This window comes from Bombina bombina, chromosome 3, assembly GCF_027579735.1.
Source record: "Bombina bombina isolate aBomBom1 chromosome 3, aBomBom1.pri, whole genome shotgun sequence".
Lineage (NCBI taxonomy): Eukaryota > Metazoa > Chordata > Amphibia > Anura > Bombinatoridae > Bombina > Bombina bombina.
This window is the reverse complement of record NC_069501.1, coordinates 965,497,956-965,525,629: the sequence shown is the minus strand read 5'-3', so window position 1 is coordinate 965,525,629 and position 27,674 is coordinate 965,497,956. Positions and strand designations below refer to the sequence as shown.

The 27,674-nt window shown below is 43.3% G+C and overlaps 1 protein-coding gene across 1 annotated transcript in view; it reads right to left on the bottom strand.

Annotated features, from left to right (window-relative positions):
* RB1 (RB transcriptional corepressor 1) overlaps window positions 1-27,674 on the bottom strand; it is a 1,127,793-nt gene that overhangs the window by 508,549 nt on the left and 591,570 nt on the right. The window lies entirely within an intron of this gene.

Genomic DNA, 27,674 nt, shown 5'->3' with positions numbered 1-27,674 from the left:
TCTGTTCAACAGAGGCCTCATTCTTAAAGGCCCACGTGGAAGCCACAGCTCTCGTAGAATGAGCTGTAATTCTTTCAGGAGGCTGCTGTCCAGCAGTCTCATAGGCTAAACGTATTATGCTACGAAGCCAAAAAGAGAGAGAGGTAGCAAATGCTTTTTGACCTCTCCTCTGTCCAGAATAAACGACAAACAGGGAAGAAGTTTGGCGAAAATCTTTAGTTGCCTGTAAATAAAATTTCAGGGCATGGACTACGTCTAGATTGTGCAGAAGTTGTTCCTTCTTTGAAGAAGGGTTAGGGCACAATGATGGAACAACAATCTCTTGATTGATATTCTTGTTAGTGACTACCTTAGGTAAGAACCCAGGTTTAGTACGCAGAACTACCTTGTCTGAATGAAAAATCAGATAAGGAGAATCACAATGTAAAGCCGATAACTCAGAGACTCTACGAGCCGAGGAAATAGCCATTAAAAACAGAACTTTCCAAGATAATAGCTTGATATCAATGGAATGAAGGGGTTCAAACGGAACACCCTGTAAAACGCTAAGAACTAAGTTTAAGCTCTATGGTGGAGCAACAGTCTTAAACACAGGCTTAATCCTGGCCAAAGCCTGACAAAAAGCCTGAACGTCTGGAACTTCTGACAGACGTTTGTGTAAAAGGATGGACAGAGCTGAGATCTGTCCTTTTAAAGAACTTGCAGATAAACCCTTTTCTAAACCTTCTTGTAGAAAAGACAATATCCTAGGAATCCTAACCTTACTCCATGAGTAACTCTTGGATTCGCACCAGTGTAAATATTTACGCCATATCTTATGGTAAATTTTCCTGGTAACAGGTTTCCTAGCCTGTATTAAGGTATCAATTACTGACTCCGAAAATCCACGCTTTGATAAAATCAAGCGTTCAATCTCCATGCAGTCAGCTTCAGAGAAATTAGATTTTGATGTTTGAAAGGACCCTGAATTAGAAGGTCCTGTCTCAGAGGCAGCGACCAAGGTGGACAGGATGACATGTCCACTAGATCTGCATACCAGGTCCTGCGTGGCCACGCAGGCGCTATTAGAATCACCGATGCTTTCTCCTGTTTGATCCTGGCAATCAATCGAGGAAGCATCGGGAAGGGTGGAAACACATAAGCCATCTTGAAGGTCCAAGGTGCTGTCAGAGCATCTATCAGGACCGCTCCCGGGTCCCTGGATCTGGACCCGTAACAAGGAAGCTTGGCGTTCTGGCGAGACGCCATGAGATCCATATCTGGTTTGCCCCAACGTCTAAGTATTTGGACAAAGACCTCCGGATGAAGTTCCCACTCCCCCGGATGAAAAGTCTGGCGACTTAGGAAATCCGCCTCCCAGTTCTCCACGCCTGAGATGTGGATCGCTGACAGGTGGCAAGAGTGAGACTCTGCCCAGCGAATTATCTTTGAAACTTCCATCATCGCTAGGGAACTCCTTGTCCCTCCCTGATGGTTGATGTAAGCCACAGTCGTGATGTTGTCCGACTGAAACCTGATGATCCTCAGAGTTGCTAACTGAGGCCAAGCCAGAAGGGCATTGAGAACTGCTCTCAATTCCAGAATGTTTATTGGAAGAAGACTCTCCTCCTGAGTCCATGATCCCTGAGCCTTCAGGGAATTCCAGACAGCGCCCCAACCTAGTAGGCTGGCGTCTGTTGTTACAATTGTCCAGTCTGGCCTGCTGAAGGGCATCCCTCTGGACAGATGTGGCAGAGAAAGCCACCATAGAAGAGAATCTCTGGTCTCTTAATCCAGATTCAGCATAGGGGACAAATCTGAGTAATCCCCATTCCACTGACTTAGCATGCACAATTGCAGCGGTCTGAGATGTAGGCGTGCAAAAGGTACTATGTCCATTGCCGCTACCATTAAGCCGATTACCTCCATGCATTGAGCCACTGACAGGTGTGGAATGGAATGAAGGATCCGGCAAGCATTTAGAAGTTTTGTTAACCTGTCCTCTGTCAGGTAAATCTTCATTTCTACAGAATCTATGAGAGTCCCTAAGAAGGGAACTCTTGTGAGTGGCAATAGAGAACTCTTTTCTTCGTTCACTTTCCACCCATGTGACCTTAGAAATGCCAGTACTAACTCTGTATGAGACTTGGCAGTTTGGAAACTTGACGCTTGTATCAGAATGTCGTCTAGGTACGGAGCTACCGATATTCCTCGCGGTCTTAGTACCGCCAGAAGAGAACCCAGAACCTTTGTAAAGATTCTTGGAGCCGTAGCTAACCCGAAGGGAAGAGCTACAAACTGGTAATGCCTGTCTAGGAAGGCAAACCTTAGATACCGGTAATGATCCTTGTGAATCGGTATGTGAAGGTAGGCATCCTTTAAATCCACTGTGGTCATGTACTGACCCCTTTGGATCATGGGTAAGATTGTCAGAATAGTTTCCATTTTGAACGATGGAACTCTTAGGAATTTGTTTAGGATCTTTAAATCCAATATTGTTCTGAAGGTTCCTTCTTTCTTGAGAACCACAAACAGATTTGAGTAAAACCCTTGTCCGTGTTCCGACCGCGGAACCGGATGGATCACTCCCATCAGTAAATGATCTTGTACACAGCGTAGAAACGCCTCTTTCTTTATCTGGTTTGTTGACAACCTTGAAAGATGAAATCTCCCTCGTGGAGGAGAAGCTTTGAAGTCCAGAAGATATCCCTGAGATATGATTTCCAAAGCCCAGGGATCCTGGACATCTCTTGCCCAAGCCTGGGCGAAGAGAGAAAGTCTGCCCCCCACTAGATCCGTTTCCGGATCGGGGGCCCTCACTTCATGCTGTCTTAGGGGCAGCAGCAGGTTTTCTGGCCTGCTTGCCCTTGTTCCAGGTCTGGATAGGTTTCCAGCCTTGTCTGTAGCGAGCAACAGTTCCTTCCTGTTTTGGAGCCGAGGAAGTTGATGCTGCTCCTGCCTTGAAGTTACGAAAGGCACGAAAATTAGACTGTCTAGCCCTTGGTGAGGCAGGGCATGGCACTTACCTCCCGTAATGTCAGCGATAATTTCTTTCAAACCGGGCCCGAATAATGACTGCCCCTTGAAAGGTATGTTAAGCAATTTAGATTTAGAAGTCACATCAGCTGACCAGGATTTTAGCCACAGCGCTCTACGCGCCTGAATGGCGAATCTGGAATTCTTAGCCGTAAGTTTAGTTAAGTGTACTACGGCATCAGAAATAAATGAATTAGCTAGCTTAAGGGTTTTAAGCTTGTGTGTAATCTCATCCAATGGAGCTGTGTCAAGGGTCTCTTCCAGAGACTCAAACCAAAATGCCGCCGCAGCCGTGACAGGCGCAATGCATGCAAGGGGTTGCAATATAAAACCTTGTTGAACAAACATTTTCTTAAGGTAACCCTCTAACTTTCTATCCATTGGATCTGAAAAGGCACAGCTATCCTCCACCGGGATAGTGGTACGCTTAGCTAAAGTAGAAACTGCTCCCTCCACCTTAGGGACCGTTTGCCATAAGTCCCGTGTGGTGGCGTCTATTGGAAACATTTTTCTGAATATAGGAGGGGGTGAGAAAGGCACACCGGGTCTATCCCACTCCTTAGTAACAATTTCAGTAAGTCTCTTAGGTATAGGAAAAACGTCAGTACACGTTGGTACCGCAAAATATTTATCCAACCTACATATTTTCTCTGGGATTGCAACCGTGTTACAATCATTCAGAGCCGCTAACCCCTCCCCTAGTAATACACAGAGGTTTTCCAGCTTAAATTTGAAATTTGAAACGTCTGAATCCAGTTTATTTGGATCAGATCCGTCACCCACAGAATGAAGCTCTCCGTCTTCATGTTCTGCAATTTGTGACGCAGTATCAGACATGGCCCTAGCATTATCAGCGCACTCTGTTCTCACCCCAGAGTGGTCTCGTTTACCCCTAAGTTCTGGCAATTTAGATAAAACTTCAGTCATAACATTAGCCATGTCTTGTAAAGTGATTTGTAATGGCCGCCCTGATGTACTTGGCGTTACAATATCACGCACCTCCTGAGCGGGAGATGCAGGTACTGACACGTGAGGCAAGTTAGTCGGCATAACTTCCCCCTCGTTCTCTGGTGAATTTTGCTTAACTTGTACAGATTGGCTTTTATTCAAAGTAGCATCAATGCAATTAGTACATAAATTTCTATTGGGCTCCACCTTGGCCTTTGAACATATTGCACAAAGAGATTCCTCTGTGTCAGACATGTTTAAACAAACTAGCAATTAGACTAGCAAGCTTGGAAAATACTTTTCAAATGAATTTACAAGCAATATAAAAAACGTTACTGTGCCTTTAAGAAGCACACAAAAAACTGTCACTTTGATATAACAATGAACCGGTTTAGTTATAGCAATCAATTTTTCATATGAAATGCATTAATTTAGCAAAGGATAGCACCCATCAGCAAATGGATTAATAACCCCTTAATACTAAAAAACGATTGACAAATCAAATAAATACGTTTTTATCACAGTCAAAGCACAGTCTCACAGGTCTGCTGTGAGTGATTACCTCCCTCAAACTAGTTTTGGAGACCCCTGAGCTCTGTAGAGACGTCCTGGATCATGCAGGGAGAATAAGGAAGACTGTGACTGAATTTTTAATGCGTAGTAAAAGCGCCAAAATAGGACCCTCCCACTCATAATACAGCAGTGGGGAAGCTCAGTAAACTGATTTTATTCAAAATAAACGACAGCCAAGTGGAAAATAATGCCCATAAATTTTCACCAAGTACCTCAGAGAGAAAAACGATTAACCTGCCAGTAAACATTTTAAATATATGAAATAATAATAAAAGCCTGTTGCTAGTCGCTATCACTGCAGAAAGGCTATAAGTTATATGTATATCGTATTTTCTTAGTGAAGTGCCATTCCCCAGAAATACTTTAGTGCCAACATACATACATAACAGCCTGATACCAGTTGCTACTACTGCATTTAAGGCTGTACTTACATTATATTGGTATTAGCAGTATTTTCTCAGTCAATTCCATTCCTTAGAAAATAATATACTGCAACATACCTCTTTGCAGGTGAACCCTGCCCGCTGTCCCCTGTTCTGAAGTTACCTCGCTCCTCAGAATGGCCGAGAACAGCAAATGGATCTTAGTTACGTCCGCTAAGATCATACACAAACTCAGGTAGATTCTTCTTCTAATACTGCCTGAGAAGAAACAACACACGCTGTTTAAAACAACAAACTTTTGATTGAAGTAATAGAAAACTAAATTTAATAACCACACTCCTCTCACACATCCTATCTATTAGTTAGGTGCAAGAGAATGACTGGGTGTGACGTAGAGGGGAGGAGCTATATAGCAGCTCTGCTTGGGTGATCCTCTTGCACTTCCTGTTAGGGAGGAGTTAATATCCCATAAGTAATGGATGACCCGTGGACTGACTACACTTAACAGGAGAAATAAAGTGTACATTTTTAGGACTCAGATGGAAACTTTGTAAATAGTCCCAAAAGGAAAGTCCCAAACGATGTCCTTCCCAAGCTTTCCACAAAAGCACAATGCACGATGATAGGCAAGAAAAAACTTCCGATTCCTCCCAGCTGGTCCTGAGCAGCGTCTAGGTGGGAGACAGAAGCGTCCACTTGAAATTGGTGTATATAGTTTATACAACAAACAAATATCAGTACTTACACATAGGTACCGAAAGATCAGCGCCGCGCCCGGCTCTCATCAAACACAGGTGTCCCGGTGTGTATAGGATCCACACAGGCTCTTCTCACAGCCTTAATACCAGCTCACTACAGAGAGTAGCCCAGAATGATGTAAAAATCAAGGCGCCAAACAGGATACACCTGTGAAAGGTGGATAAAAACTACAAGAAAGCAGCAAAAAAGTTGTTTTAAAATTCAAATTCAAGTTCATAAATTCAAATTCTTAGAGTGACCAATGTTCAATATTAATATAGTTCAACTGAGCAACGCGTTTCAATTCCTTTTTCAAGCTCAGTTTGTGAGTCTCAGATGCCGGCTTTTTATACCCTCAGGAAATCTTCAAATTCTTAAAGGCATAGCCATTCCATTTGTTTTTGTCTCAGAAGTGCACAATTTCTTATTTCTGCATCAACAGTCTTACTTGATACATCTCTATAATGATTGTCCTTATATATAAACTTATATTCATGACTAAAAACCCCCCCAAAAATTAAACTTAAAAAAAGAGCACATTACAAGAAACCTTTTTCAAAAAATTGAGGAAATAGAGAAATAAAGAAATAAATAACAGAACAACTGTATATCTACTGAGTAAAAACAGTATCTGAAAATTGAATGATAAATAATAATTTATTAATTCATAAAAATATTTCTAAGAATATTTAAAACCACATTTAAAATGTCATTTGCATATTTTTTGTTTCATGCTCATATTCACCCTCAATATCTATAGGAATGAATAAAAGAAACCTCCCCAAAGTATTTTGGGGTTTCATACTTTGGGGAGGTTTCTTTTTTTCATTCCTATATATATTGTGCACTTCTGAGACAAAAACAAATGGAATGGCTATGCCTTTAAGAATTTGAAGATTTCCTGAGGGTATAAAAAGCCGGCATCTGAGACTCACAAACTGAGCTTGAAAAAGGAATTGAAACGCGTTGCTCAGTTGAACTATATTAATATTGAACATTGGTCACTCTAAGAATTTGAATTTATGAACTTGAATTTTAAAACAACTTTTTTGCTGCTTTCTTGTAGTTTTTATCCACCTTTCACAGGTGTATCCTGTTTGGCGCCTTGATTTTTACATCATTCTGGGCTACTCTCTGTAGTGAGCTGGTGTTAAGGCTGTGAGAAGAGCCTGTGTGGATCCTATACACACCGGGACACCTGTGTTTGATGAGAGCCGGGCGCGGCGCTGATCTTTCGGTACCTATGTGTAAGTACTGATATTTGTTTGTTGTATGAACTATATACACCAATTTCAAGTGGACGCTTCTGTCTCCCACCTAGACGCTGCTCAGGACCAGCTGGGAGGAATCGGAAGTTTTTTCTTGCCTATCATCGTGCATTGTGCTTTTATGGAAAGCTTGGGAAGGACATCGTTTGGGACTTTCCTTTTGGGACTAATTACAAAGTTTCCATCTGAGTCCTAAAAATGTACACTTTATTTTGTGATCATATTTGTCCTTTTATCAATTTATGTGGTATTAATTTAGATGTGTTATTAATTTAGATGTGTTTTTTAAGTTAGGGCCGGTCACTATCAATTGTATTAAATAAATAAATGTTAGATTCATAATTTTAGAAAGAGTATTTTCAAATTGTTTATTTCATTTTTAAGCATTATAAAATACAATATATATTTTAATCATATGTGGTTTGTTTCATGTTTGTATTCACCATTAATTTAATTTAATCGAAGTATATGGGAATTTTAACCCTTTGGTGTGAGGACCCATAAAAGCCTCTCTGCATTTTGAATATACTAGATTTGAATTTTTGCACATGGTCAAACATTCAGAATTCTGAGTTTAATTAAAAAAAACCTTTTTAATTGTATACTTTAGCATCCACTTTGCACACTTATATTTTGTATTATATTTAAAGTTTGGTATTGAGACAAGACGCCATGACATCTATTTCTGGCGTCCCCCACCTGTAGCATATCTCCCCAAACACTTCGGGATGGAGAGACCATTCTCCAGGATGAAAGGATTGTCTGCTGAGAAAATCTGCTTCCCAGTTGTCCACACCCGGATCATGGATTGCGGACAGCAAACAGCTGTGGGCCTCCGCCCACTCTAGAATCCGAGATACTTTCCTCATTGCTAGGGAGCTTCTCTTTCCCCCCGATGGTTGATGTAAGCCACCGAGGTTATATTGTCCGATTGGAATCTGATAAACCGTGACGAACCAAGATGAGGCCAAGCCTACAGAGCATTGTAGATTGCTCGAAGTTCCAGAATGTTGATCGGGAGGGATCGTTCCTCCTGAGACCACAGGCCCAGTGCTTTCTTGGCACCCCAAAAAGCTCCCTATCCTGAGAGACTTGCGTCCGTAGTCATAATTTCCCAGGATAGTCTGAGAAAGATGATCTGGACAGAGCAACCAAGAGAGCGATTCTCTCGACCGGCTGTCAAGGGAATTCCGTTGAGACAGGTCCGAATGATCGCCGTTCCACTGTTTCAGCATGCATAGCTGAAATGGTCTGAGACAGAACCTGGTAAAGGGACATATGTCCATGCTGGACACCATGAGACCAATTACCCCCATACACTGAGCCACAGATGGCTTTTAAGGATGTCCGGAAGGAAAAACATGCCGAAGCTAGCTTGCAACGTCTCTGGCCGGTTAGAAATATCCTCATGGATATTGAGTCTATTATAGCATCCAGGAATTCTACCCTGGTGCTTGGAATAAGAACTATTCTGTAAGTTTATCTTCCATCCATGTAATCGAAGAAGGGAGATCACATGAATGGTCCTCCACTAGACGAAGGGATGGTGCTTAAACCAGAATGTCGTCCAAGTAGGGAGCTACGCTATACCTTGGGTTCTGGCGACGGCCAGGAGAGCCACTAGAACCTTTGTAAAGATTCTTGGAGCAGTAGCTAGACCAAACGGAAGTGCGATGAACTGGAAGTGCTGATCCAGGAATGCAAACCTTAGGAACTGAAAGTGGTCCCTGTGGATTGGTAAGTGAAGGTAGGCATCCTTCAGATCTACAGTGGCCATGAACTGTCCTTCCTGAACTAGAGAGAAGATGGACCTTATTGTCTCCATCTTGAACGAGGGCACATTTAGAAACTTATTTAAGCACTTTAGGTCCAGAATCGGGCGGAAAGATCCCTCCTTTGGGACTACAAACAGGTTTGAGTAATATCCTAAACCTCTTTCTGCGATAGGAACCAGGGCAATGACCCCTAAGGAGGACAGATCCCGCACGCACCCAAGAAAATCTTCCCTCTTTTCTGGTTTTGAAGACAGGCTTGAGAGGAGAAATCTACCCTTGGGTGGATAAGATTTGAATCCTATCTTGTAACCCTGAGCTATGACCTCCAGGACCCATGGATCATGCAAGTCCCTCAACCAAGCGTCTAAAAACAGCGAAAGTCTGCCCCTATACGATCCGGCGCCGAATCGGGCTCCGCCCCTTCATGCTGACTTGTCGGGCTTCTTGCTTTGCTTGGATTTATTCTAGGATTGAGCCGTCTTACAATAGCTCGGGTTTGAGGAGGACTGCTGACGTTGGGACTTTTCAAATTGAAAGGAAAATTAGATCCTTGTCCCTTAGATTTGTTCTTTTTATTCTGCAGTAGGAAGGCACCCTTGTCCCCTGTAACCGTGGAGATAATGGAGCCCAGGCCTGGACCAAATAAAATATTTCCCTTAATAGGGGAGGGAAAGTAATCTAGACTTAGAAGTCATGTCTGCAGACCAGGACTTCAGCCAGAGCGCCCGACGGGTCTTTACTGAGAAACCAGAAATTTTAGCATTAAGGCGAATAATCTGCATGTTTGCATCACAGATAAAATAATTATCAATTCTCAAAGCTTTAATTATTTCTTGGATAACATCAAGGGGACCCTCCACTAAGGAGTCACACTAGTAGGCCGCAGCTCCAGCAACCGAGGCAACAGCCGCTGCCGGTTGAAATAAATATCCTGTATGATGAAACATTTTCCTGAGAAAAGTTTCTATCTTCTTATCCATCGGCTCTCTGAAAGACGAACTATCCTCAAGAGGGATAGTAGTACGCTTAGCAAACGTGGAGTTAGCGCCATCCACCTTAGGGACAGAACCCCACAATTCCAGCTGAGAGTCCGGGACCGGGAATAATTTTTTAAAGGCAGACTAAGGGGAAAATGAAGATCCAATTCTATCCCACTTGTTTTTAATAATGTTCGCCATTTTTACAGGTACAGGAAAAGTTAGCGGTGCTACCTTGTCCTTGTAGACTCTGTCTAATTTAGGGATCAACGGATAAGCAGGTAACTTGGACTCTGGAACCTCTAATGTAGACAGAACCTCCATTAGAAGAAAACTTAAGTGTTCAATTTTAAATCTAAAGGCTGGCTCCTTCGCAGCCGGAGGCCTAGAGGTAGCAGACTCCGATCCAGAAATTTCATCCTCTGAAGACTCAGAGTGTGACCCATCCTGAGACACTTGAAAGGCAGACTAATCTAATAAATCACTGGATGTCCCCTGGGCCGGAGAGCTATGTTTAACCTTTTGCTTGCACTTGGCAGGACGAGGTCTTTAACTGTGCGGTACAGTCCAATGGTAAAAGTCTCCCTCAAGACGGAGGATCAGGCGTGCTACAGGAAGCTGTATGAGATAATGGAAATGACGATTTGAAAGGTCGACGCCTGGATTAGAATGTCGTCTAGGTAAGGAGCCACCGCTATGCCCCGTGGCCTTAGAACCGCCAGAAGAGACTATAGAACCTTCGTAAAGATTCTTGGCGCCGTGGCTAACCCGAATGGGAAGAGCCACAAACTGGTAATGCCTGTCTAGTAAGGCAAACCTTAGGAACTGATGATGATCTCTGTGAATCGGAATGTGGAGATAAGCATCCTTTAAGTTTAAGCAACGTAAGAATGCCTCTCTCTTTATCTGGTTTGCAGATAGTTGTGAGAGATGAAATCTCCCCTTTGGAGATGAACCTTTGAATTCCAGAAGATATCCCTGGGAAACAATCTCTAGTGCCCAGGGATCCTGGGCAAAGAGAGAAAGTCTGCCCCTGACTAGATCCGGTCCCGGATCGGGGGCTTCTCCTTCATGCTGTCTTAGAGGCAACAGCAGGTTTTTTGGCCTGCTTCCCCTTGTTCCAAGCCTGGTTAGGTCTCCAGACTGGTTTGGATTGAGCGAAATTTCCCTCTTATTTTGTATTACAGAAAGCTGAAGCTGCGCCACTTGAAGTTTCGAAAGGAACGAAAATTATTCTGTTTGGTCCTTAACTTATTGGACCTATCCTGAGGAAGGGCGTGACCTTTTCCTACGGTAATGTCAGAGATGATCTCCTTCAGGCCAGGCCCGAATAGGGTCTGTCCCTTGAAGGGGATGTTAAGAAGCTTAGACTTTGAAGTAACGTCTGCTGACTAGGACTTAAGCCATAGCGCCCTACGCACCAGAATGGCAAAACCTGAATTATTAGCCGTTAGCTTGGCTAAATGAAAAACTGCATCAGAAATAAAGAAATTAGCTAACTTAAGAGCTTTAATCCTGTCTAAAATATCATCTAACGGGGTCTCCACCTGTAGAGCCTCCTAAAGAGACTCGAACCAAAAAGCCGCTGCAGCAGTAACTGGGGCAATGCATGCAAGAGGTTGGAGAATAAAACCTTGATGTATAAAAAATTTCTTAAGGAGACCCTCCAATTTTTTATCCATAGGATCTAGGAAAGCACAACCGTCCTCGACGGGGATAGTTGTACGCTTAGCTAGGGTAGAGACTGTTCCCTCCATCTTAGGGACCGTCTGCCACGAGTCCCGTATGGCGGCATCTATGGGAAACATCTTTTTAAAAGCAGGAGGGGGAGAGAACGGCACACCTGGTCTATCCCATTCCTTAGTAATAATTTCCGAAAACCTCTTAGGGACTGGAAAAACATCAGTGTAAACAGGCACTGCAAAGTATTTGTCCATCTTACACAATTTCTCTGGAACTGCAATGGGTTCACAGTCGTCCAGAGTCCCTAAAACCTCCCTAAGCAATAAGCGGAGGTGTTCAAGCTTAAATTTAAACGCTGTCATTTCAGAATCAGACTGAAGCAACGCCTTCCAGGAGTCTGAAATGTCACCCACAGATAGAAGCTCACCTGCCTCAGCTTTTGAGTATTGTGAGGGTATATCGGACACAGGTATTAAAGCGTCAGAAAGCTCTGTATTAGTTCTAGCCCCAGAGCTGTCTCGCTTACCTTGTAACCCTGGCAGTTTGGACAATACCTCTGAGAGGGTAGCATTCATAACTGCCGCCATGTCCTGTAAGGTAAAAGAATTAGACGCGCTAGATGTACTTGGCGTCACTTGAGCGGGAGTTATAGGTTCTGACACATGGGGAGAGCTAGATGGCATAATCTCCCTTTTTTCAGTCAGAGAATCCTCTGGAGATAAATCTTTAAGCGCCATAATATGGTATTTATAGTTTATAGAAATTTCAGTACATTTGGTACACATTCTAAGAGGGGGTTCCACAATGGCTTCCAAACATATTGAACAAGGAGTTTCCTCTATGTCAGACATGTTTAACAGACTAGTAATGAGACAAGCAAGCTTGGAAAACACTTTAATAAAGGTGAAACAGCAATTAAACAAAAACGTTACTGTGCCTTTAAGAGAAAAAAACTAGCACTTAAACTGCAAAACAGTGTAAAAATATAGTAAAGACTTCGAAATTTTTACAGTGTGTGTAAGGGACTAAAGCAACATTGCACCCACTTGCAAATGGATGATTAACCCCTTAGCCCCCAAACCGGATTTAAAAAACGTCAACCCAGTAAAAGACAGTTGAGCACCTTGCCACAGCTCTGCTGAGGCTCCTACCTGCCCTCAAATACGATTTAGGGAAGAAATAAAGCCTTCATAATGGTCCTCAGATGCCAGAGGACTCCTCTAGGGAAGCTGGATGTCTCAGTCTGAAGGAAAACTGCGCATCTAGAGCGCAAAAATAGGCCCCTCCCAGCATGTATTGGATGTCAGAGGGGCCTTAAGAAAATACTCCTAGGAGTATCTGACTAGCCATGTGGAAAACTAGGCCCCAAATAAAGACTTATCTCCCTCAGAGAAAAAACGTCCTATTTATGAAACATGTAAACGTTTTGTCACTAAGTAATATGAGTATTAACATGAGTATTACCCTGTTTTGTAAGCATGATCCCAGTCGTTAAATCACTGCATCTAGCTTACCTCAAGTACACAAGGCTCTGTCAGCATTTTCTAGAACTTATTCATCTTTCTAGAAACAAAAATACTGAACATACCTCAAAGCAGGTAATCTGCAGACCGTTCCCCCAACTGAAGTTTTCCCATACTCTTCAGTTATGTGTGAGAACAGCAATGGACCTTAGCTACAAACCGCTAAGATCATCAACCTCCAGGCAGAATTCTTCTTCTAATTTCTGCCTGAGAGTAAAACAGTACAACGCCGGTACCGTTTAAAAATAACAAACTCTTGATTGAAGGTAACACTACACTAAGTCACCACATATCTCTTGATACTTCCTATCTTGTCGAGAGTTGCAAGAGAATGACTGGAGGTGGGGGTTAGGGGAGGAGCTATATAGACAGTTCTGCTGTGGGTGTCCTCTTGCAACTTCCTGTTGGGAAGGAGAATATCCCACAAGTAATGGATGAACCCGTGGACTGGATACACCTTACAAGAGAAAAGGGGCCTTAACATTACCAATAACTTTATATGAGGCCATCACATGAAAATATGGGAGAGAGATAGGGTTGTTTTTACCAGTGAGTGTCGCACATCCCTTGAATCACTTTTACAGTAACTGTGGATTGAGAAATGCACGATATTATTTTCAAGTCATTTACTTGGAACCATCTTTTTATCTTCACAGTATGTTCCTTGAGCCTTACTGCACACATTATATTATTTTTTGGGCGATTCACTAGAGTCCCTTACTGTAGAGTATGTTTTTGTTTTGTTTTTACTTCCCCCTATCTCCTAATATAAATAAAAACAAATTATGCTTGCCTGATAATTTCATTTCCATTCTTACGAGGAGAGTCCACGGCTTCATTCATTACTTGTGGGAAATACAGAACCTGGTCACCAGGAGGAGGCAAAGACACCCCTGCCAAAGGCTTAAATACCTCCCTCACTCCCCTCATCCCCCAGTCATTCTGCCGAAGGAATAAGGAACAGTAGGAGAAATATCAGGGTATAAAAGGTGCCAGAAGAAAAACAAAATTAATTTAGGTCTGACCAACGGAGAACCGGGCAGGAGCCGTGGACTCTCCTCGTAACGATAGAAATTAAATTATCAGGTAAGCATAATTTATGTTTTCCATCTAATACGAGGAGAGTCCACTGCTTCATTTATTACTTGTGGGAAACAAATACCCAAGCTCTAGAGGACACTAAATGAAAAATGGAAGGGTAAAAAGGAGGCGGACCCTATTCTGATGGCACTACATCTTGCAAAACCTTTTTTCCAAAAGCTGCTTCAGCCGAAGCCAAAACGTAAAATTTGTAAAACTTTGTAAAAGTATGTTAGGAGGACCAGGTAGCTGCCTAACAAATCTGCTCCATAGAGGCCTCATTGTTAAAGGCCCAAGAAGAAGCCACAGCTCTAGTTGAGAGAGCCGTGATCCTCTGAGGAGGCTTATGTCCTGCTGTCTCATAAGTTCAACGAATCATCCTCCTCAGCCATTAGGACCGGGAAGTACAAGTCTTCTTCTACCCATTGCACTTCCCCAAACAAACAACAAGCAAAGCAGAAGTTTGTCTGAAATCCTTCGTAGTCTGAAGATAGAATTTCAAGGCTCGAACCACATCCAACTTATGAAGTAACCGTTCCTTCGAAGAAGAATTAGGACACAAAGAAGGAACCAAAATCTCCAGATTAATGTTGCGATCAGACACAACCTTAGGGAGAAATCTCAGTCCAGTGCAAAGGACAGCTTTATCTGCATAGAAAACTTAAATTATGCTTACCTGATCATTTTCTTTTCTTCAGATGGAAAGAGTCCACAGCTGCATTCATTACTTTTGGGAATTCAGAACCTGGCCACCAGGAGGAGGCAAAGACACCCCAGCTAAAGGCTTAAATACCTCTCCCTCTTCCTCCATCCCCCAGTCATTCTGCCGAGGAACAAGGAACAGTAGAAAAAATATGAGGGTGAAAAGGGGCGGGGAGCTGTGGACTCTTTCCATCTGAAGAAAATCATCAGGTAAGCATAATTTAAGTTTTTCTTCATAAATGGAAAGAGTCCACAGCTGCATTCATTACTTTTGGGAAAACAATACCCAAGCTATAGAGGACACTGAATTCTAAAACGGGAGGGTACAAGAGGTGGCCCATTCTGGAGGGCACCAGGCCTGCAAACCATAACCCAAAAAAAAATCCTGCTTCGTCAGAAGCCTAGAAAAACCTTTGAAAAAAAGGAAAAAAACAAAGGACACTGACCCGCAGATAGTCCACCAGCCTTGCTAGAGACCACGGGAAGTAGACTCGACTGAGCCAACAAGCCTCCAGGAAACACCGTTGCCCAGCAGTCGGTCTCTAAACAACACACCCCTTACTAGAGAAAGGGATCAAGCTACCGTATTCTTCCACAAAGGAGAAAAGACACAGAGGAAAACATCCATAAAGAACTCTAGAAAAAACCCTAAAAAGGGCACGAGTCCCAAATAAAAACCCAAAGCAAAAATCCGAGTACCAGGTCAAGCTTACAGAGACCCAACCAGTCTCGTAGAAACAAGGGGAGGCAATGCCCAGACACAGAAACCACGGGCTAAGACCGGGAGTCTGAGAACAGAGAAGAGAATCTTACCCTAAACACAGTGCAACCGCACTATAGACAACTGAAGACGAAAGTCCCCAAAAGGTAGCTCAAAATATCTAAATATTCAGAAACCAAACCTCGTGCAGCAAGCTCAGATAGGTGAACACCTGAAGACAACATACTGCACTCTGCAGTTATCCAGAGATGACTCTGAAACTTGAATACTTGAAGGCAGGTAAAGAGCAGCTGAAGATAGGTTCCAAGCCACTAATCTTCAGTCTGCTAAGCATCCACTAACCAGTAGACAACGTTGCAGGCTATCCAAGAGCCGCCAGTTCTTCTCACAAATCTTGAACATGGAGAATAAGCAGAACCCTCAAGGAGGCTTACCGTATTTCGATGACCCGAGGACGAATTAGCAGAGCAACAGATCTCAGATCCTGCTCCAAACACCGGACCAGCCCAAGCGACAGGCATGTCTGATAGACAGGGGGAAAAGAAAGAACCCACCACAAGTCCCCAGGGAATGGAAGAATGGGGGGAACTCACCCACCCCAACAGAGCTCGGGTGCCAACCCAATCTGCTCCTCCGAAATAAAGGTACTCCTTAGGAGAACCCCCTAGGACTTGGTACAGAGAAAAGTGCAAATAGATCCTTAGGAAGACCTGGTACAACTCTCTTAGACAGTCTCTACATGGAGATTTCAATTTCCAACAGTTGGAACAGAGCAAACCACAGAGCAGCAGACTGCTGCCCCTTACAGAAATAAAGCACTTGTTCCAACCTTCTACATACAGGGCAGGACGACCACCCTCCAGGGAGAGGAAAGCCCACCTCCTAAGGAAGACAAACTACCCCCTCAAAGGAGAGGGCACAGAAAAGTAAACAGCACACATGCACACAAGACATGAAAAGCCATAGTATGATCAAATCACGGACCGAATGAAAAATCATCCAGACACCACTGTTGATCCAACAGAAAAAAAAACTCCCCATGAAAAGGAGCACACTCCGTCCGTAGGACAAGACAGGCCTTAAAGTTTATAATCAGTACCCAAAGGTGTATTTGAACCCTGGCCTTCCTGCTTGCAAGCCCATTGAGATAGCCACTATGTTAACATAGGCTCCATGAAAAAAATTGTGTCGTCCCAAATCAGTCCGCAGGATCATAAGTCTCCAGACATCCAAAAAGGATCCAAGACAAAAAACTTTGACCCGGGACCCAGAATCGTCTTAAAACGAACAACATCCCCAGGGAAAACAAGATACCCCGTCTGAAGAAATCAGACCTCACAGGGGATGATAACCGGGCTAACCCAGAGAACGGGAACAGGACTCCCAGCCCAAAGGGAAGAGAACACCCCTAGCAGGAGGACAATTCCCCCCCAACAAGGTGCTAGGCCACGACAAAGTCACACAATAACTCTTGAGCCCAAAGGCACCAAGGACAACGCACCAAAATCCAGGACTAAGGGAAATGATAACAAGAGCAGAGTCACTCGAGTGTGAGAGAGTGAAAAGAAGGCTAGTCTCCATAATCTTCACAAATTACCTTTCCAGAGGACCGCACCCAAGGAAGAAGAATAAAGAGCATCCCAAAAGCTTGGAAAAAGGAGAACACACAGCCTATCGTCCCTGATATGGAGACGACTAACTCCCGGAAGTAGAAAACAGCCACACGGCCCTCAACTTCCTAAATTAAACGGCCAAAGCCGCCAGAAGAAGGTTTTGACCCGAAGGAAGAGAACCTCAAAAGGAACAAGTCCTAAAAGGACAATCCCAAAGAGACCTTGAAAAGGCAAGACCGACAGGAACCGGCGGCATGAAGGACCTAAATCCTCTTAACCTCAAACCCACCACGGGAAGGAAACACTTTAAATCCCGGAAAAAATCGGAATACACTGAGTATGTCGCAGTGGATCTCAACGGAGTCCCAGTCGACCAGATTGAAAAGGCTAATGAGGACTAAACCCAATACCCCATGCCCCTAGGCAAACCACGGACCATCAAGTCCTCTCAGAATGCTAGCTGAAACATGTAAACTAAAAACAAGGAAAACAACACAAATAATAATGTGAAGCACTCTGCGCCCTAACCGGACCAGCCAGACAGAACAGGTGCCACGTGTCTGAAATAGGCCTCAAAGAGAAGGATTTGTACCCAGTCAGGACCAGCCTGAAACCAAGGGCACCCAGAACTGTCAAGGCCACATAGAGTCCCCCCCTGAGAGGGAGAGATAAACGACAAACATAGGACTAAACACGTTCTCACTCTTGAACAAACTTTCGTAGAAGTAAATAGTGCGACCAAGATCGGGAGTATCGATTCCAGATTTCCAGATAAAGTTCCCGAAGGAAATATATAACAAATATGAGCTGTAAATCAAATAAAATCCATCCTAACCGGATTAAAATAAAGAAAGGGCAACCCGTAGGTTATCGCCCGGGAAGAAAACTGAAGAACACACAGCCTATCGTCCCTGATATGGAGACGACTAACTCCCGGAAGTAGAAAACAGCCACACGGCCCTCAACTTCCTAAATTAAACGGCCAAAGCCGCCAGAAAAAGGTTTTGACCCGAAGGAAGAGAACCTCAAAAGGAACAAGTCCTAAAAGGACAATCCCAAAGAGACCTTGAAAAGGCAAGACCGACAGGAACCGGCGGCATGAAGGACCTAAATCCTCTTAACCTCAAACCCACCACGGGAAGGAAACACTTTAAATCCCGGAAAAAATCGGAATACACTGAGTATGTCGCAGTGGATCTCAACGGAGTCCCAGTCGACCAGATTGAAAAGGCTAATGAGGACTAAACCCAATACCCCATGCCCCTAGGCAAACCACGGACCATCAAGTCCTCTCAGAATGCTAGCTGAAACATGTAAACTAAAAACAAGGAAAACAACACAAATAATAATGTGAAGCACTCTGCGCCCTAACCGGACCAGCCAGACAGAACAGGTGCCACGTGTCTGAAATAGGCCTCAAAGAGAAGGATTTGTACCCAGTCAGGACCAGCCTGAAACCAAGGGCACCCAGAACTGTCAAGGCCACATAGAGTCCCCCCCTGAGAGGGAGAGATAAACGACAAACATAGGACTAAACACGTTCTCACTCTTGAACAAACTTTCGTAGAAGTAAATAGTGCGACCAAGATCGGGAGTATCGATTCCAGATTTCCAGATAAAGTTCCCGAAGGAAATATATAACAAATATGAGCTGTAAATCAAATAAAATCCATCCTAACCGGATTAAAATAAAGAAAGGGCAACCCGTAGGTTATCGCCCGGGAAGAAAACTGACACACCCGCAGGACCAGCCCAACAGGGATCCTAGTCTTCCAAGCTCAGAACTGAAAAAGGATACTCAAATAACAAAGAATATAACAAAATTTATGCTTACCTGATAAATTCCTTTCTCCTGTAGTGTGGTCAGTCCACGGGTCATCATTACTTCTGGGATATTAACTCCTCCCCAACAGGAAGTGCAAGAGGATTCACCCAGCAGAGCTGCTACATAGCTCCTCCCCTCTACGTCACCTCCAGTCATTCGACCAAGGACCAACGAGAAAGGAGAAGCCAAAGGGTGTAGTGGTGACTGGAGTATAATTCAAATTTTTTTTACCTGCCATAAAAAACAGGGCGGGCCGTGGACTGACCACACTACAGGAGAAAGGAATTTATCAGGTAAGCATAAATTTTGTTTTCTCCTGTTAAGTGTGGTCAGTCCACGGGTCATCATTACTTCTGGGATACCAATACCAAAGCTAAAGTACACGGATGACGGGAGGGACAGGCAGGCTCTTTATACGGAAGGAACCACTGCCTGAAGAACCTTTCTCCCAAAAACAGCCTCCGAAGAAGCAAAAGTGTCAAATTTGTAAAATTTGGAAAAAGTATGAAGAGAAGACCAAGTTGCAGCCTTGCAAATCTGTTCAACAGAAGCCTCATTCTTAAAGGCCCAAGTGGAAACCACAGCTCTAGTAGAATGTGCTGTAATTCTTTCAGGAGGCTGCTGTCCAGCAGTCTCATAGGCTAACCGTATTATGCTACGAAGCCAAAAAGAGAGAGAGGTAGCCGAAGCTTTTTGACCTCTCCTCTGACCAGAATAAACGACAAACAGGGAAGACGTTTGTCGAAAATCCTCAGTTGCCTGTAGATAAAATTTCAGGGCACGGACTACATCTAGATTGTGTAGCAGACGTTCCCTCTTCGAAGAAGGATTAGGACACAAAGATGGAACCACAATCTCTTGATTGATATTCCTGTTAGTGACCACCTTAGGTAGGAACCCAGGTTTAGTACGCAGAACTACCTTGTCTGAATGAAAAATCAGATAAGGAGAATCACAATGTAAGGCAGATAACTCAGAGACTCTTCGAGCCGAGGAAATCGCCATTAAAAACAGAACTTTCCAAGATAACAGCTTGATATCAATGGAATGAAGAGGTTCAAACGGAACACCCTGTAAAACTTTAAGAACTAAGTTCAAACTCCATGGTGGAGCAACAGTTTTAAACACAGGCTTGATCCTAGCTAAAGCCTGACAAAAAGCTTGAACGTCCGGAACTTCTGACAGACGTTTGTGTAAAAGAATGGAGCTGAAATCTGTCCCTTTAAGGAACTAGCGGATAAACCCTTTTCTAAACCTTCTTGTAGAAAAGACAATATCCTCGGAATCCTAACCTTACTCCATGAGTAACTCTTGGATTCGCACCAATATAAGTATTTGCGCCATATCTGATGGTAAATCTTTCTGGTAACAGGCTTCCTAGCCTGTATTAAGGTATCAATAACTGACTCAGAAAAACCACGTTTTGATAAAATCAAGCGTTCAATTTCCAAGCAGTCAGCTTCAGAGAAATTAGATTTTGATGTTTGAAGGGACCCTGGATCAGAAGGTCCTGTTTCAGAGGTAGAGACCAAGGTGGACAGGATGACATGTCCACTAGATCTGCATACCAAGTCCTGCGTGGCCATGCAGGCGCTATTAGAATCACTGATGCTCTCTCCTGTTTGATTCTGGCAATCAATCGAGGAAGCATCGGGAAGGGTGGAAACACATAAGCCATCCCGAAGGTCCAAGGTGCTGTCAAAGCATCTATCAGAACCACTCCCGGATCCCTGGATCTGGACCCGTAACGAGGAAGCTTGGCGTTCTGTCGAGACGCCATGAGATCTATCTCTGGTTTGCCCCAACGTCGAAGTATTTGGGCAAAGACCTCCGGATGAAGTTCCCACTCCCCCGGATGAAAAGTCTGACGACTTAAGAAATCCGCCTCCCAGTTCTCCACTCCCGGGATGTGGATTGCTGACAGGTGGCAAGAGTGAGACTCTGCCCAGCGAATTATCTTTGATACTTCCATCATTGCTAGGGAGCTTCTTGTCCCTCCCTGATGGTTGATGTAAGCTACAGTCGTGATGTTGTCCGACTGAAACCTGATGAACCCCCGAGTTGTTAACTGGGGCCAAGCCAGAAGGGCATTGAGAACTGCTCTCAATTCCAGAATGTTTATTGGTAGGAGACTCTCCTCCTGATTCCATTGTCCCTGAGCCTTCAGAGAATTCCAGACAGCGCCCCAACCTAGTAGGCTGGCGTCTGTTGTTACAATTGTCCAGTCCAGCCTGCTGAATGGCATCCCCCTGGACAGATGTGGCCGAGAAAGCCACTATATTAGAGAATTTCTGGTCTCTTGATCCAGATTCAGAGTAGGGGACAAGTCTGAGTAATCCCCATTCCACTGACTTAGCATGCACAATTGCAGCGGTCTGAGATGTAGGCGTGCAAAGGGTACTATGTCCATTGCCGCTACCATTAAGCCGATCACTTCCATGCATTGAGCTACTGACGGGTGTTGAATGGAATGAAGGACACGGCATGCATTTTGAAGCTTTGTTAACCTGTCTACAGAATCTATAAGAGTCCCCAAGAAGGGAACTCTTGAGAGTGGAAAGAGAGAACTCTTCTTTTCGTTCACCTTCCATCCATGCGACCTTAGAAATGCCAGTACTAACTCTGTATGAGACTTGGCAGTTTGAAAGCTTGAAGGTTGTATCAGAATGTCGTCTAGGTACGGAGCTACCGAAATTCCTCGCGGTCTTAGTACCGCCAGAAGAGCACCCAGAACCTTTGTGAAGATTCTTGGAGCCGTAGCCAATCCGAATGGAAGAGCTACAAACTGGTAATGCCTGTCTAGAAAGGCAAACCTTAGATACCGGTAATGATCTTTGTGAATCAGTATGTGAAGGTAAGCATTCTTTAAATCCACTGTGGTCATGTACTGACCCTTTTGGATCATGGGTAAAATTGTCCGAATAGTTTCCATTTTGAACGATGGAACTCTTAGGAATTTGTTTAGGATCTTTAAATCCAAGATTGGCCTGAAAGTTCCCTCTTTTTTGGGAACCACAAACAGATTTGAGTAAAACCCTTGTCCTTGTTCCGACCGCGGAACCGGATGGATCACTCCCATTAATAAAAGATCTTGTACGCAGCGTAGAAACGCCTCTTTCTTTATTTGGTTTGTTGACAACCTTGACAGATGAAATCTCCCTCTTGGGGGAGAGGATTTGAAGTCCAGAAGGTATCCCTGAGATATGATCTCTAACGCCCAGGGATCCTGGACATCTCTTGCCCAAGCCTGGGCGAAGAGAGAAAGTCTGCCCCCCACTAGATCCGTTCCCGGATCGGGGGCCCTCAATTCATGCTGTCTTAGGGGCAGCAGCAGGTTTCCTGGCCTGCTTGCCCTTGTTCCAGGACTGGTTAGGTCTCCAGCCTTGTCTGTAGCGAGCAACAGCTCCTTCCTGTTTTGGTGCAGAGGAAGTTGATGCTGCTCCTGCTTTGAAATTACGAAAGGAACGAAAATTAGACTGTCTAGCCTTAGGTTTGGCTCTGTCTTGAGGCAGGGCATGGCCTTTACCTCCTGTAATGTCAGCGATAATTTCTTTCAACCCGGGCCCGAATAAGGTCTGCCCTTTGAAAGGTATATTAAGCAATTTAGATTTAGAAGTAACGTCAGCTGACCAGGATTTTAGCCACAGTGCTCTGCGCGCCTGAATGGCGAATCCGGAATTCTTAGCCGTAAGTTTAGTTAAATGTACTACGGCATCCGAAATAAATGAGTTAGCTAACTTAAGGGCTTTAAGCTTGTGTGTAATCTCATCTAATGGAGCTGATTCAAGCGTCTCTTCCAGAGACTCAAACCAAAATGCTGCTGCAGCTGTGACAGGCGCAATGCATGCAAGAGGTTGCAATATAAAACCTTGTTGAACAAACATTTTCTTAAGGTAACCCTCTAACTTTTTATCCATTGGATCTGAAAAGGCACAGCTATCCTCCACCGGGATAGTGGTACGCTTAGCTAAAGTAGAAACTGCTCCCTCCACCTTAGGGACCGTTTGCCATAAGTCCCGTGTGGTGACGTCTATTGGAAACATCTTTCTAAATATCGGAGGGGGTGAGAACGGCACACCGGGTCTATCCCACTCCTTAGTAACAATTTCAGTAAGTCTCTTAGGTATAGGAAAAACGTCAGTACTCGACGGTACCGCAAAATATTTATCCAACCTACACATTTTCTCTGGTATTGCAACTGTGTTACAATCATTCAGAGCCGCTAACACCTCCCCTAGTAATACACGGAGGTTTTCCAGCTTAAATTTAAAATTTGAAATATCTGAATCCAGTTTGTTTGGATCAGAACCGTCACCCGCAGAATGAAGCTCTCCGTCCTCATGTTCTGCAAAATATGACGCAGTGTCTGACATGGCCCTAATATTATCAGCGCACTCTGTTCTCACCCCAGAGTGATCACGCTTACCTCTTAGTTCTGGTAATTTAGCCAAAACTTCAGTCATAACAGTAGCCATATCCTGTAATGAGATTTGTAATGGCCGCCCAGATGTACTCGGCGCTACAATATCACGCACCTCCCGAGCGGGAGATGCAGGTACTGACACGTGAGGCGAGTTAGTCGGCATAACTCTCCCCTCGTTGTTTGGTGAAATATGTTCAATTTGTACAGATTGACTTTTATTTAAAGTAGCATCAATGCAGTTAGTACATAAATTTCTATTGGGCTCCACTTTGGCTTTAGCACATATAGCACAGATATCTTCCTCTGAATCAGACATGTTTAACACACTAGCAAATAAACTAGCAACTTGGAAATACTTTTCAAGTAATTTACTATAATATGAAAACGTACTGTGCCTATAAGAAGCACAGAAAAAGTTATGACAGTTGAAAATTAATAAACTGAAAAGTTATAGTATTAAATCTTTGTAAAAAACACAATTTTAGCAAAGGATTGCTCCCATTAGCAAAGGATAACTAACCCTGATAGCAGAAAAAAAAATACAGAAATAAACGTTTTTTATCACAGTCAACTACAATCTCACAGCTCTGCTGTGAGTGATTACCTCCCTCAAAACAAGTTTTGAAGACCCCTGAGTTCTGTAGAGATGAACCGGATCATGCAGGGAAGACAATAAACTTCTGACTGAATTTTTTGATGCGTAGCAAAAGCGCCAAAAAAGGCCCCTCCCCCTCACACACAACAGTGAGAGAGATCAGTAAACTGTCATAAATTAAATAAAACGACTGCCAAGTGGAAAAAAAAAAAAAAATAGCGCCCAAAACATTTTTTCAGACAGTACCTCAGAAAATTAAACGATTTTACATGCCAGCAAAAAACGTTTAACATTAAATAAATTAAGTGTTATTAAAAAGCCTGTTGCTAGTCCCTGCAAATTAGGCTAAAGTCTTATGCATACAGTATAATTCCAGTGAAGTGCCATTCCCCAGAATACTGAAGTGTAAAATATACATACATGACAGCCTGATACCAGTTGCTGCTACTGCATTTAAGGCTGAGTTTACATTATATCGGTATGGCAGAATTTTCTCATCAATTCCATTGTCAGAAAATAATAAGCTGCTACATACCTCTTTGCAGATTAATCTGCCCGCTGTCCCCTGATCTGAAGTTTACCTCTCCTCAGATGGCCGGGAAACAGCAATATGATCTTAACTACGCCGGTTAAAATCATAGAAAAAACTCAGGTAGATTCTTCTTCAAATTCTACCAGAGAAGGAATAACACACTCCGGTGCTATTATAAAATAACAAACTTTTGATTGAAGGTATGAAACTAAGTATAATCACCACAGTCCTCTCACACATCCTATCTATTCGTTGGGTGCAAGAGAATGACTGGAGGTGACGTAGAGGGGAGGAGCTATATAGCAGCTCTGCTGGGTGAATCCTCTTGCACTTCCTGTTGGGGAGGAGTTAATATCCCAGAAGTAATGATGACCCGTGGACTGACCACACTTAACAGGAGAAAAGAAGATTACTTCATCCCCTTATGCCTAATCATGCAAGCCATTCGAAGAGGAAGACTAAGAAGTCCCAGACCCAAGAGTGGGATCCTCCAGCAACGCCAAAACGTGTCTCAGGAGAACACAAAGGCGTGCCAGTCTATAACGAAAGGCACAACATACCTCAACCAGGACAAAAAATGACACCGACCCTGAAGGTTGACCCCCTGAAGCCTCAGGCAGACGCTGCCCCGGAGGGCTGAACTGGACCAGGCGATCCCACGCCTAACGAGCCCCGGTTAACGAAACAGACAATATCGTAAGCACACTCCCGAGAGGTGCAGATGTGCTAAATATATGGCAATGCGGAACCGTGTCGTAACCTCCGGTGGGAACAAGCCACTTTCCAGAGAAAGATAAGCAGTGTTTGGGTTACCTACATGCATAGTAAGAGTAGGTGGTAGGGAACTTGCCTCGTGGGAAACAGATTCCCTGGATGTCTCAGCGGGCTCCAGATTCCTCGATCCCGAGGAACAGAGCAATCTAAAATGGCATTCAGAAAATAACTGATGCCCATGTATCACCCGGGCCAATTCATATTCTTCACAAGAAGTAGAATCTAAATCAGAGACATCCGTCTCCAAAAAATCAGAATCCTCCATAACTGGGATATTGAATAAAAAATGGGCCAATAAAAAAAAAAAAAAATAAACGGCACTTTACACCCCCTAATGGCTGGGCACTCACCACCTCCAGAGAACCAGACACCAGCGGACCAGAATTTCTCCGTCGCCACATGGTCAGGAATGCGGATGGAGAGCCAAAACGTGACCGTGCAGTCCATGAAAAACGCCTGCCCGACCATAAAAGGCCGCGTCAATGCCATAGGCCGTTATGTTCCAAAATAGCCATGAGCCTAAGTATCACTACACATTAGCAGACAAATAAACATGATTAAAAATAAGCCTGTTCAATAACCTTCCTTAGGAGATATTAACCCTTGATTCCAAGATACAAAAGGAGCCTCACTGAGACCCTGTGTTAAGAGACAGTCAACACAAAAGTAGTTTTAACATGTATCAATAAACGATCAATAAAGTTGCCAGTTTTTAAAGATAATCCGTTTTCAAGTTAAATAATTTATTTTCCCCCTGTTGTTGTTTTAAAATGTCAGTGTAGCTCCGCCCCTTTTTCGTCATCCGTGACATCATGAAAATTCTGCGTTCCTGTAATTGTTCTAAGTTACTCGTAACCCGTTTATTTGCACATGCGCAATGCTCCTATTGTACACTGGGCACTTTTTCACAGGATTATTAGCGCCTTGAGACCCTCACGGGTGATTAGTTTGCGCTCTATAAGCACCCAATAGATATATAGATAGATAAACAGCAGCTGGGGACCAATAAAGTTGTTTTATGAAACATAATAAAAGATTTTATATTACAGTCTCAAAGGTGTTTTGTGTCCCTTTGACTACACAGACAGTAAACAACTCTACTATTTGTCCAACAAGTGGCTTCTAGTAATGTGTGATGTTTACAGTGGCACTGAGGGGTAGGGAGAGCTGGGCAGTCAGTGGGCTGAGCTGTTGTTTAAGGGTTCCCAGTTTAACTTTGAGATACCAGAATATAAATAGGAAATGGGGGGCTGAACTATAGCGCTAACAAACCAGAAGCAAATTGTTGAAAATGCCTAGAGTACAAAAGGCGCATTGCGCATGCGCAAAAAAAGGGGTTACGAGTAACTTAGAACAATTACAGGAACACAGGATTTTCATGTCACTGATGACAAAAAAGGGGCGGAGCTACACAGACATTTTAAAACGACAACAGGGGGAAAAGTGATTTAACTTGAAAACGGATTATCTTTAAAAACTGGCATATATTTTGAAAAAACGATCTAGGGCAACTTTATTGATATATGTTAAAACTACTTTTGTGTTGACTGTCCCTTTAAGCAGATTCTTTTTCTGCAGATGATTATTAAGAATTATTTCAATCTTTTTTTTATTATTATTTCAGGGGTAGGAAGTATTTTGAATAGACTGTATAGGAGAGAAACTTCACTGTTAATCTCTTCCTGCTCTGTGCTGACAATCACACTGGGCTCAATTATCTGAACCACATTAAACAGTCAACACAAAAGTAGTTTTAGAGGTATTTAAGAGTCTTAATGTCAAGAGAATGCATAGCCTCGAACTGAGGCCCCTGCAAAACCTTCAAAACCAAATTCAAACTCCAAGGAGCCACTGCTATCCCTCTGGATCTCGCCACCGCGAGCAGAGCTCCCAGAACCTTGGTGAATATTCTTGGAGCAGTAACCAGCCCAAAGAGAAGCAAGTACTCATAAGCAGAGCCTTTGTCTTTTCAATTTAATAAGAATGAGTATAAATTCATAGTTCCCTTCCAGTACTAAAGAAATTTCCACATACAAAGTCAGTGCAATATGCTAACTGTGGATGTGCTCCTTAAAGGGACATTATACACTCATTTTTTCTTTGCATAAATGTTTTGTAGATCTATTTATATAGCCCATAAAGTTTTTGTTTTTTTTCTTTAAATGTATAGTTCTGCTAATTTAAAAAAAAAAAAACATTGCTCTGATTTTCAGACTCCTAACCAAGCCCCAAAGTTTAATGAGAATACCGTCAGCTACCTTCTCCAGCTTGCTTCTGTTTGTGTAAAGGGTCTTTTCATATGCAAAGGAAGGGGGAGGGGGGAGTGTCTTATTTCCCACTTGCAGTGGGCTTTCCAACTACTTTTTCAACAGAGCTAAACTGAGAGCTTCTAAGTAAGTTTTATACTGGATTTTTATATCAGTATCTGTGCATCTTATTCTTCATAGTAGTGTCTATTAGATGCAGCTATATGAAAATGAGTATAATTTCCCTCTAAATATACTGTGACATTTTCTTAACGACATA